This window comes from Aedes aegypti, chromosome 1 (genome assembly GCF_002204515.2).
Source record: "Aedes aegypti strain LVP_AGWG chromosome 1, AaegL5.0 Primary Assembly, whole genome shotgun sequence".
Taxonomy (NCBI): Eukaryota; Metazoa; Arthropoda; class Insecta; order Diptera; family Culicidae; genus Aedes; species Aedes aegypti.
Genome location: NC_035107.1, coordinates 243,183,761 through 243,197,463, shown reverse-complemented (window position 1 = coordinate 243,197,463; position 13,703 = coordinate 243,183,761). Strand labels below are relative to the sequence as shown.

General features: G+C 35.7%; 1 protein-coding gene across 1 annotated transcript in view; it reads left to right on the top strand.

Moving 5' to 3' along the window:
* The window catches only part of LOC5580082, a 46,202-nt gene that overhangs the window by 31,433 nt on the left and 1,066 nt on the right, over positions 1-13,703 (top strand). The window lies entirely within an intron of this gene.

The following is a 13,703-nucleotide window of genomic DNA, read 5'->3' as shown; positions in this document are numbered from 1 at the left end:
TAGGTGATTGCACCATAGAGTCCAAGTGATCCCTTAGGCATCTTGGGGTAATGATCGATGACAAGCTGAGCTTCGCTAGCCACGTTGAATATGCCTGTAAAAGGGCATCTACGGCTATAGCGGCGCTTTCGAGGATGATGTCTAACAGCTCTGCTGTAATTGCCAGCAAACGCAAGCTGCTGGCAAGCGTGGCGCTATCCATACTAAGGTATGGAGGACCAATCTGGTCAAAAGCGCTTAGAACGAACAGAAACCTAAAGCGGTTGGAAAGCACGTACAGGATAATGTGCTTAAGAGTAGCAAGTGCATACCGGACGGTATCTAAAGAGGCCGTGTGCATCATAGCCGGGATGACGCCCATCGGGCTCATCATCAAGGAAGATGTTCAATGCTTCAACCAAAGGGGTACCAGAGGAGTCCGCGACACGTGTAAAGAGGAAACGCTCAGAAGCTGGCAGCAGGAATGGGATAACTCCACTAAGGGTAGATGGACCCATCGACTAATACCAAATGTGTCAGATTGGTATGGTAGAAGCCATGGGGAAGTAAACTTCCACCAGTACCTGCATAGGTTCGGGCACTCAGAATCTCCTGCGTGCCCCAATTGTGCTGGTGTAGAGGAAACAGCGGAGCATGTCGTGTTCGATTGCCCCCGTTTCATTGTTGTGAGAGGTCGCATGCTCACTACATGCGGAGGGGACACGTCCCCCGACAATATTATAGAGAGAATGTGTGCGGATGCCGAGTGCTGGAATGCAGTAACTACGGCTGTCACTCACATTATGTTAGAATTGCAGCGTCTATGGCGCGCCGACCAAGAGTTGGCTGCAGAGGATTAGCCCTGCCGAGGCTGGTCCCTTGTAACATTGTTTAAGTCGGCTAGGAGAAGCAGTTTGCCTAGGCTACTTCTGCTACACGTGTTGTGCTATATGCACTGGTCCCTTCCCGAAGAAATACCGTAAGGTGGTTCCGGGGAGATGAGGGTCTGAGTCCAAGGGTCATGTCGATGCACTGTTCACCACTTGAGCAATTCTAAATGAATTGCTCATGCACAGTGCATAGGCTGGTTTTAGCGGGTCGTCGTTGGTGCGTCATCCCCGCATTCCCTGAGTTATCTTCTCAGGGGATCTGTTTGCAGATTTCCCCCTTGTAAAAAACAAAAAAAAAACAAAAAAAAAGCTTTAGGCTATGGCACACTGTTTGAATAACGCATTAGTTATAATTTCTTATCGGCCACACATTGGCGCCAATATTTTTCACCTCCAGATGGCACTCAATTATCTGAATATCTTTACCGAAGACACCTTGAGGTAGAGAAGATAGAAATTCGATTTTACTAACGCCACCTAGCGGATGAATTCCCAATCAGATTCCTCACCGCCGGATAGCTTCTGATCTGCTGAACAGCTTTACCGAAGACACCAATATTCTTGCTGATAAGGATCTTAACACTTCAGTTGTCGCGCTGTTGTATTTTGTACAACACTGTTGAAAAAACCTCGCTTTTCGTTCACAACAGCAGCGTGGTGATTCTAACGGTAGCAAACCGCGCGACGACTGGAAGGTTAAAATACAGACAATTGAAGAAAATTTGTAATTAGCGCCACCTAGCAGATACATTCTCTATTAGATTTTCCACATCCGGATAGCCCTCAATCTGCTGAATATCTTTGCCGAAGACACCAACCTTCTAGCTGATAAGGATCTTGAGGTAGTGAAGATCGAAGATTTCTTTTTACTAGCACCACCTTGTGGATAAATTTACAATCAGACTCCTACACAGAAAAAAATCCGTTCTCGTATCCGTGAACAGCAGACGTGAACTTGTCAACAACAAAAATACACCGTGAACTAGATCATGTTTATGTGACCATTTGTGGTAGTTCATGGTGTATTTTTGACAGTTCACGTTTTCTAGAATTCTTTTTTGAGCGTGTAACTACCAGATAGTCCTTGATCTGCTGAACAGCTTTGCCGAAGACACCAACTTTCTAGCTCATTTGGATTTCGCTTTTTCCATTACCCAGAAACATCCACGCGGGATGTCTCACATAAGGAATGTAATATCAACTAATCACATTCACTTCAATTTTTTTTTTTTTAATAATTGATCTTCTATTCTTTGAATTGTGGCCGTTTGAAAATGCAAGGTTTGTCCCGTGATTTTGAAGGTATACCTTTAACCTTTAGCATTTGACCTCTAGCCTAGAACCTTTAACATTAAACTTTTATCATTTAGCTTTCTAGATTCTAGATTCTAGAAGCTTTTAGCCTTTAGTCCTTAACATTGAACCCTTAGCCTTTAGCATTCAACCAAAGACAAATTAAAGACCCCCATGTTCCTTGCAGTTGCCCAAAATTTTATAGCTCATAAGGTAATCTAGAATGCCGTGAAAAGTGTACTGCGATCTGTCAAACTTGGGTACCTTTTGTACTACCGAGGGACCAAATGCAGTACTAGAAGTGGTACTCAATCTGAGCCCGAGTGTGACGGACCTGATTCAACCTTCAGCCTTTAGCTTTTAGTTTTTAGCCTTTAGCTTTAAGTCTTTAGCCTTTACTCTTTAGCCTTCAGCCGTTAATAGTAACCCCCAAAACTTCAGTCTTTACTATTTACGTTTTTACTCTTGCTTTTAGCTTTCAGATTTATTTATTTTTTGACAAATTGATGGTTATTGGGAGATTGATTCTGCTTTTTACTGGTAAACAAGCAGAAATTTTTTTTTTTCGCGGAGCCACTATTTTCATACTATAAATATCATATTGTTTCTCTCTTGATTTCTGGCATTCAAGAGATTAAATTGAAATCGAGTAACCAATCAACGCTCTGGGTCTATCGTTAGCTTCTCAGGTGAATCCTGACCTGAACTTCTCCCAACCTTTAACTCCGTAGCACTTAGGAGGGTGTCAGTGAGTCGGTGGACTCTCATTAAGTAAGTGCTACATCAACATTTCCTTTCCCTATCCCAAGTTGCAGTAAAGATGAGCGTGGCCGGGAATAGCAGTATTAACGGTTTTGGTACTTTTTTTTGAGATTGGATAAAGGTTAACTCCCAAACCTTGTTCCTGAAAGCAATCTGGATGAGATTATCAAAGAAAAAACATGAATATAGCTAGTATCCAATCTACGAAGTATACCGTAACTACGCTAACGCTAGATTTTAGCTTTCAGCTTTTATTCTTAAACTTATAGACTTTATCATTCGGCCTTCTGCCTTTAGCGTTTAGCATCAGTTTTAAATATTTAGACTTTAATCATTAGCCTTTACCCTTTAGCGACTTGCGTTTCAATTCTTTGCCTTCTGAAAAATGATGTTTATACTATTTTCGTTTTTGTAGCTTAGCAAGTTTCCACCAACTGTTTTACGAACTTGAAACTCCATTGCCTACAATTAAGAAACAGTGACCCAACCAACTCTTTAACCAACTTCAAATAGTGCTTCGCGAGCTTCTCGTGTAACTTTTCTCAAGAACCTAAGTACCAATGAGAGGTGCCCTCCTCTCTCGTTTTATTTCGATTATAACAGTGCAATACTAAAGCTTTTGGAAATTTTTCACTGTAGATCGAAATACAATGTCCTTGGCATTGGCGTAGGAACAGGGGGGGCCAGGGGGGCCTGGCCCCCTCCAGAATCATCCAGGCCCCTCCCAGAAAATTTTGATGATAATAAAAATGAAAATTTTAACAAAAACTATTTAACATGAAGCGAAATCTTCTGATTCAATGTACATGACTCTTTTTATTGACAAAAATCTCCTCTATAGTAATGTTATTTTATGTTGAACATCTTTAGTGATGAAACCTCGCTTGTCATATACAACATCAGCGTGGCGGTTCTTAACCGTCCGGCTGTCGATTGAATGGTTATTTGTTAGAAATAGCTTCTTGTTGTTTGCGATAAGCGCAATTTTTCGACATTTCCGTTGCAAAAAATATCGTGGTACAAAAAAGGCAATTGGGGGGAAATTGGATTCCCAAAATTCGTTTTTTTTTCTGAATAATCCAAATAAATGCTGTTTCAGCATAAAGCAGCATATAATTTCTCATGTTTTATAATTTCTCATGTTTTTGGCAGAGTTTCACAAGATCAGCCATATCAGCTGATGGCTGATGGACTAAACCTATCAATATCAGTTGCGAACTATCAATATCACTTTGATCTGACAACCAACAGCGGTGATGCGACATCGCACTCTAGATCACAATCACTGCAAAATGAGTGATCACGTGGTAATTACCCACGCTATTAATGTTTTTCAGTGACCAACACATAGTTTCAATCCGTCTGCAGTACTATCAAGAACATCGTACTGATGAACTGCAATTTTATTTGCTTAATTCAAGGCTAAACTTGATCATGGAGTAAACAGCATAATGTTGATGTGATATGGAATGATCCGAATTGTATCGCAGTCGGCCTGTACAAATCAGCAAATTTCAAGCGTTGATAGTGACAGCAAGCAACTCTGGTTTTTGGGGGATACCCAGTTCAAGGTGATGTCCGAAAAAAAATTGAAAAAAATATACAAAATTACTAAAGGAATTTCTCAGACAGTATATAGCGGGAATTTTCGTCGATAAATTAGGCTTGACTTTCAAAAAATTTCGGCATGGCCAAGTTTTCTAAAATTTTCCAAAAAACTTTTCGACATTCTTTATGAAATTTTAGTATGATGAAATTCTTGAAGCCATATTGAAAGGTGGCTTCGGAAATTTTGGTTATCTCTTGAAAATTAGTCGAGTAATATTGTGGGACTTGTTCATACTTTCAAAGTAATTTCCTCCTGATGGACATTCGTTCTATGTGTACTATTATTAGAAAACTGATTCCGGAATATAATCCCGAATTTACCAAAAAAAATGTTACCTAATCTTTTAAAAGTTCAGCATTCCTCTAAAAATAATTGATTCTATCAAATTTTATACTGAGATATTTCGCTGAAAGTTGTATAAGAAATTCTTCTGTTGCTTCAAACAGTTTTCCCAAAAAATTGATTACTAATTCTTTCACGAAGTTTATCAAAAGCCCTTGAGAAATATTTCTAAAATACATAAAAAAATGCGTCAAAAATTCTCTTATGTTCTCCTTTTCTAGAAATTTTGCTTTAAGTCCCCGAATTGTTCAAGAATTGAAAAGAAAATTGTTTTTGGAATGTCTCTTGCCTGCGAATCTAGTTGAAAAACTCCAGGAAATTTTTGCTTCCAAAATAAGCATAACGGTAAAGAAATCTGTAGAGAACCATGTAGCGAAATAACAGGGAAGGGAGTGAGGATTTATCACGATATTCATAAAGACATTTGTATTGATCTTCCTTTAAAAAACTTCTTCAGAAATAATTTTACTATTTTTTGGCAGAATCCATATTTTTGGTTTGCATTTTTCAGCAATACGAGGGCGGAATTCTAGGAGGCTTTTTGGCAGAATTCCAGAAAACCAGAAGTCATAGATAGATTCCAAAGACAATTTCCAAAGAAGATTCTGATGGAACTTCTTGAGAAATTTGTTTTATTTGTAAATTTATTAGAGTGGTTGCAACTATCCTGTAATTTTCCAGGTTATAAATAATAAGGACTGTTCATTTTATAAAGAGGACACTTTGTTTATGCTATATCTTTTTAATTTATTGATAAAATCGAAATCGGTTTTCTGTGCATCGTTCAACTATTATTCTATAATGCTATGAAAATATAAAGTCTTAGAAAATGCTTTTGGTTAATGAGCTAAATAGTTTTTCCAAAAACTCATAAGAAAAGTTGTTCGTCAAAGTTTAACATTATTATTCGCAAAACAAAAATCCTAATTTTTATGAACAAATTGTATGTTTGTATTCTTTACTATCCCATTGAAGGTATAGCTTTAAAAAAATCAATTATATTCCACCATTCTCTGACATTATGTTACTTTAGTGATTTACCCATTTATGGCCAAATTTGCTGATACACCATCCTTTCACTCCCAGCAAAAGAGAAAAGTAGAAAGCGTGTTCAAAACTAGTTTGGCTTACTAAAGAAACTTTATTTGTACAAACGAGAGCTAAATCGTGCGTTAAACCATAGTCTTAAGTACAAATTTTACTGTTTATGGTAGTTTTACTAAAAAGTCTCATACTTTTAAAATTGTTTACGCATATTTATCGATCTACAGCAAATTGTAAATGGTTTTCTACAAATATTTCAATTGATAATCTCAGAATAACATACTATGAAAAATATGTGGAAAATTAAATCGATTTTTTTACAGCAGTGTTGCCAATTTTGATGATTGTGATAGTAATTTGAAAGGTCATCTAAGAATAAAGCAATTGTGTTTCTAATGTTCTTTAAATGTGACGTGGGGACTCGATAAGTAACTTTATGAAAGCGTAAGTTGTTTTGCATATTAATACTATATTAGGACTTCCGTCAGGACATACCTTTAACCAAAAATTTCTACTCATATCAGTTCCCTTCAAATTCTAAATTATTTTCTCTGAAAAATATAGGGGAAAAATGATTTTATTCTATCTGTAAAATTGTTGTTCCAAAAATTGCTTGATTTTTCCATCAGGCTTCTGATTCATAATGCTTTCGAGGAACAAGCCTTTTTTTAGATAAAAAATATAAATTGTCGAATTTTCCAAACAATTGATAACCTCCAAAAATCGACCGTTCTAATCGTTGTGCCATATTCGTGTGAAATTTAATTATTTTGGAGAATTTTTATTATCACAACATTGTACAATACTAGTCGAACGATGTGCAGAAAACCGCTTGAAATTTCATTGATAAATTAAAAAGATACAGCATGCACAAGATGTCCACTTCATAATATGAACATACCTTAACTTAATTTTCATTGTACCATTGCCCATCTATTGTTCTACCTCCCGAGCAGAAGAAAATAACTTCTGAATACCAAACTAAGGTATTTCATACTAGATAATTTCCAATACTTACAACCTTAATGAGGTATGAATGAGCTCTGCATAAGAGGTAAAATACCTCAAATAATATCTCAAGCATATTCTACGAACACCAAACTGATAATTAGATCAGGTGTTGTAATACCTCAATAATACTTGATGGATTTTCATATAAAAGTGAAATTTTTCAATAGTAGTTCAATACCTCCAGCAGACCTCAAGAGCTGTTCCATACCTCAATGATGTATTTTTAATTGTTTTAAAGATTTTTTTCAATACCATTATCATACCAAATTGAGGTATTGACAACTGAATAATACCTAATTTTGGTATGATACCAAAATATGGTATGCATAAGTTATTGGGGAGTTATTTGTTTCTCCTCGGGCTGCTTCGACAATTTGTTGATTCTCCTTCCTTTCCATGATGCTTTAAGGAACTTCGTACAAAAATCTTTCCATACTACAAAAACCAACATTTCAATGAATCTATAAAAAGGTAAATTATGATAGTTTAAAAAATGCAGAATTCTTATACGTATGGTTTTGAATTTCTCAAAGCCCATCAGGAATTCCTCAACAAATTTTCAAAGTAACCCAGACAACCAAAATGTACGCATAACGAAATCACCTGGAGGCATTGTATGTGCAAAATTTAACTTATAAGATGTCGCGAAAAGGCCTTCTACGTACAAAAGTGGAGGCGATATATGTGCATATTTTATGTGATGATCAATAACATACAATGCGAGTGTATAAATATTCTACCGAAATAACCTGTGATCTTATGCGACTTAACATATGATAACAAATGTTGATTTGACAGCTGCTACGGATTGATTCGACTTATTTTGTACGAGTGTACGGGATGAAACAAAATGTACAAATGAACTCAGAAAAAAGTGTTTTATGCGAGGAAACTCATCAATTTGACGAGTTTATCCACGGTGTTTTGTGGGTATGATGTAATTAATATGAATAAACGAGTTATAACGTGAACTTTCATGCGATTTCTGGTTGTCTGGGAATGCAAAGTTTACCCAAAGATTTTAATTTATTAAAATCTTACATTACGAATTTTACCACAATATATCTTCCGAAATATTCTTAAAAAAATACCAGCAATATTTTCACGTTAAATTTCTACAGTACTACAAAATAATCGATAATACACCCTTTAAAAAAGTTTGCTTTGAATTTCTAAAGTTAGGAAAATGGGCTCTACATTAATATGTTCAACATAGTATCATGAAACTGTCGAGTTCATACAAAATGTTATGTAAGATTTAAGTAACAAACACTTTCAGTTGAAATTCCATCCATTAACACCATTTTTTTTCTGTTATAGAAGACGAAGGACAAAGAGCAAGAATTTTTGTAGTAAATCCTGCATGGACATTTTTTCTCTGAAATACATTGTCAACAAATTTCAGAAATTCTACAATATATTACTTGAATTTTACGACAGGAATTTAGAAATTTTTCGCGAATTATTTTTAAGCTGCAATTATTAAAAAAAAAAACAAAAAAGTTCTTTCAATTTTTTTGTATGTTTATTTTTTATGGAGTGATTCGTACCCGAGGAGGAAAGAATAACTCACCAATAACTTATACATACCATATTTTGGTATCATACCAGAATTAGGTATTGTTCAGTTATCAATACCTCATTTTGGTATTATAATGGTATTTGGAAAAAATGTTTAAAACAATTAAAAATACTTCATTTTGGTATTCGACAGCTATTGAGGACTGCTGGAGGTATTGAACTACAGTTCAAAAGTATTGAAAAATTTCACTTTTATATGAAAATCCATCAAGTATTATTTAGGTATTACAATACCTGATCTAAGTATCAGCTTGGTATTTGTAGAATATGCAGAAGGTATTATTTGAGGTATTTTACCTCTTATGCAGGGCTCATTCATACCTCATTCAGGTTGTAAGTATTGGAAATTATCTGGTATGGAATACCTCAATTTGGTATTCATTAGTTATTTTCTTCTGCTCGGGTAGGAGGAGTTTGTAAAGCAATCACTGAAAAAAATCAATATGGATAGCGGATACATTTTTAAATGTTATTTATGGAAGAATCCTGAGATTACCATTTGAAAATAATTGGAGTTATTTCTAGAGCCCGAAGAAATACTTGATGGAACTGTAACTTTGATAAAAACTTTCTTTGAAAATTCCCATTTGGTAAAGAAAATGTAAAGAAAAAAATCTCTGGAAAATACTTGGAAGAATCTCTGGTAAATTCTTCGGAAGAATCTTAGGGAAACAATAATATAATTCTTTAAGAAATTCCTGCACTAATTTGAGTATTTTCGTGGAAGAGTGAAGGTACAGTTGAACGTATTCCGCTAGGAACGTCCTAGGAATGTTAGAGTTGACATTTATGAAAAAATAAAAAAAATATATTGAGGGGGATTACTAACTAAGTGATCTTGAAGACATTTTTGGTGAGACTCCTTTTTTTGTACTATTTTTTGGAGAAATTCTAAGTAATTTATAACAATCCTAAACAAATTATAATTGAACTGTTGGAGGATTCTTCGAACTTACAATTGGAATGTATATGTAATAAGTACGTAGAGGACTCTCCAGGAGAACAAGAATTTCTAATGCATTCTCTGGCGGAATTCTTCAAGAGATTTTTTTAATCCAATCTGTTCGAGAAATTTTTTGGTGAGATCAGAAAGCCTGGAAATGATTTTCCGTTGGAATCCCAGGACAAACTCAGTGAAAACTAATAAATAAGTTCTTTAAGAAAGCACTGAAAACTACGAAAACAATTCATGAACAAATCTCCGTAGGAATTCACAGAGAAATCTCTTCAAAGCTTATGTGTAAGTACTTGCGAAATTCTTGGAAGAATCACAAAGGACATTCCTTGTAAGTCTTTTTTCTTGAAATCTTGACTGGATTACAAAAAGAATGAATCTTTTCCGTTGTGAAAATTGAAAATAACTAATATCACTGATGTGCCGTGAAATGAAACAAAATAATAAATACATGAAAATCCGTTGAAATTACGAAATTTGTGAAATTCCTACTTATTGCTGTTGACAGTACTTTTGAAAAACAAGTATTTGCTAGGCCCCCCCTAGGCCCCCTCCAGAAAAAAATCCTAGCTACGCCAATGGTCCTTGGCTAGCGTTCCATACAAAAAACGCAACAGAATTAAACCTTTCTGGCTTTGTTATTGATTTAAGAGGAACTAAACAAAAATAATCTCTCAATGTTAGATATGTCCTTTTGAAAATTTACGTTATAATTCCTATGCCATGATATTCCTAGCGGTTCCAGGGATAGCCAATTAGTTTTCAAAGTTTTTTAGGGCATTGCAAAGGAATTCCTCTAATCTTCTGGGCCTTCATGGTCCTTCCACATATTTTCAAGAATATGACACTGGAAACTTCCTGGAACAACATATTGAACCGCCTTAGGACCCTTATACATCCTTTGCGAATCGCTTAGAACCTTAGAAGTCCCTTGGCAGGCTCTGAGAACTTCCTAGAAACTTGTTTGGGCACATCGGAAGCCGTTTGAACTCCCTATTATTCTAGGAATCTCCAGGGGATGACTTATAAACTCTGTAACACGATATACACATGCAAAAATGGTCATTGGCATAGTAAGTGAACAACTGTGGAAGTGCTCATAAGAAAACTAAGCTGAGAAGGAGGCTCTGTCCCAGTAGGGACGTAACGCCAGAAAGAAGAAGAAGACACTGGAAACTTCTACGGATTCCTTGAAAATTAAAATTGCTCGGAAATCCCTTGGAATCCCATAGCCTATATGGAACCCCTTTCAAATATCTGAATATTCCCAAAAACCGCTGAAATTTGTTAGATATTTTTTTCAAGGATATGGAATACATACTCTGAGAATCTTATTTGAACCACTGATAACCTTTTGGGTTTGCCAGAGAACCGCTTTGTACATTCACGAAACGCGACGCGAGACAAGACATAACACTTATAGTTCTTACTATTGTCAAGAAAACTTAAAAATTACCTTTCTGTCGACCGGTTTCGGGCGCGATGTGGCCCATCTACGGGACAATGTCCGACTGAAATTTGACTGAAAAATCCTTGAGAGCCAGTCGGACATTGTCCCGTAGATGGGCCACATCGCGCCCGAAACCGGTCGACAGAAAGGTAATTTTTAAGTTTTCTTGACAATAGTAAGAACTATAAGTGTTATGTCTTGTCTCGCGTCGCGTTTGGTGAATGTCGTGTTGTTCTTACGTTAGCACAAACCACACAAATTAATAGTGAACCGCTTTGTAATCTTCGAGTGGCTTTAATAACCGCTTGCGAGCACCTATGAACCTCTAATGTCCATTGGAAATCTCTTTGCAATACATGGGGACGCTTCTGGGATACACCGACATTTCTTAGATACCGTAAAATCGGGTGTAATTGATCAGAAGGGTGAAATTGATCATCGTATCACACGATTTTATTTATTCGTAATGGAGCACAAATATTAATGTAAGCTGTAATAAATGAACGTTGTTTGTCGCAACTATTGTCGAATTGTGTGTTGTGAAGATTTTTTGCGTTAAATAATGTTATTATTATGAAAATAATGTAAAATTTCAAAATCATGCACGGTGCACTATTGACAAACACCTATAAACTTCTATTTCTAAGCAAGGATTTGAACATGGTATAAACCTGAAAGTTTGTGAGGATGCTTGAGATATATCCCTAAACCAGATTTCATTACCAAAACTCGTACCAATTAGCTCATATGGTTGAATTAATTTAATTCCCGTTAGATATCATTGAATTCCTTAGGAAATTGCATACATTTAGGCAATTTCCGCGTAATTGTTGAAATTTAACTGTTCGTAATTTATATAAATATTGCATTGTTAAAAATTTGACAAGCATATTCGGATTCAGAGAGCTCAAATTTATCATATAGAGTTGTTTTGAAAACTAACAATAATGGCATTGACAAATGATCAATTTCACCCCGAAATGAGATCCCCTGATTTTTTATTTTAGAGATATTTTTTAACACTAAAATGACATTTGTTAGAAATTTTCGCTACATGAGTCGATGAGGCTCACCTTCGTACTTGTTTTCCTGCATTTAGTTGTTTGGCATTGTTAACATTATAGAAAACAGACTAGAAAAACCGTGAAAACTGATCAATTTCACCCGAAATTACGGTACTCTTTCCAAGGTGTGATATTTGTTGGGAGCTCCTTATGAATCTCTGGAACTTCCTGGAACCTCAAATGGAAATTCAAAAAAGCCACTGAAGAGAATTCCTTGTGAATACCAGGGTGGTTTAAATTTAAAAATCTCTCATATCTTTCTTATCATCCTTACCATGAAAGTAGTGTTCAGCATTCTAGGTGATGATTTAAAAGTGGCCCAAAAACAATGTAGGTTTATATGGAAACTATTACGGAAAAAAAAATGTTCTGTAATTCTCGGGGATGAACCAGCCTCGGGCTGAATTTCCCCTTAATAAAGAGTCAATAAATCAATGTTCTGTAATGTAAGTACAAACTTATCATTCCGTAGTGAAAATTCATTCTTGAAACCATAGTAAAGAAATTAGCTGAAGAGAGCAATTCAATCCAGTGGATAGGGAAAGAGATATACATGAGTTGGTTTACTATTATTAAGCTTTATATGGGATTATAGCCCTGCAAACATATACAAAACTCCCAAATAAAATTAGCTCTAAAGGGATTTATATTATTATTATTTATATTTTATTAGGTTTTTATATTATTATTTGTTTATATTTTATTTTATTTATTTACTTTTATCACTGAATACCTGGGAACACTGTTGAAAACCCACAAATCTTTGCGCACCTCTTTGGTCTGCTTTGGATGCTCTGAATATCACTAATTAATCGGATCTCCTTGGGAACCTCTTGAAATCGTCATGAAAACCCCTTCCAATACGCTCGATTATTCCATGACAACCCCTGAGAACCAACATTAGGGAGCCTATGGGAATGCTTTGGGACCTTCTGAAATCTCTTCAGGCACTTTTAAAATTCATTTTGTATCTCAACAATTTATTCGAAACTTAATGAAACCTCTGGAAACGTCTTGTAAACTCTTAGCAACACTTGAGTATCCTTTGGAATACTCTGAAAACCACCGTTCCTCCCAAAAACCTATTGTGAGCGCTTGAGAATCTCATGAATATTCGTTAGATACATATGAGAGGTACTTGAAACCACTGAAAACTATTAGAAATTCCTTGAGAAATCTTTGAAACATCTGAAAAGTCTTTAAAAAATAAAAATTTATGCTAATCATTTGAAAGTTTATAGGAACGTTAGGGAACCTATGGAGCTTCTTTAGAAGATCCTTGCAGTATCTTTGAAAATCTGTTGGAAAACGTTTTGAAACTTCTTGAAAATCTCTTATGATCTTTTTGAAACCCCTTGGAAGCGTCATTAGGATCCCCTCAAAACTCTGAGCAAGTACTGAGAACTATTGTGAGTCGATTAGGAACCTTAAAAATCGCCTTGACATCTGTTGAAAAACTCAAGGAAACTGGGTAGGAACACATGGGCACCTCTGAAAATTACTAAGGCCATCACTTGGGCGTCCTTGAGAACCCCATGGAATCTCATTGATAACACATGGAAGGCCTTTAAACTCCTTAAAATCATTATGAATCCCTTGGGAACACTTTAGAAACCCTTTGCGATTCTTGAGAACTCCAAATAACAACTGCGTGGTCGATTTCTCTTCATTGTTTTTTTTTTTTTATTTAGCTAATTACTTTGCCGGGAAAACGTTACGACGG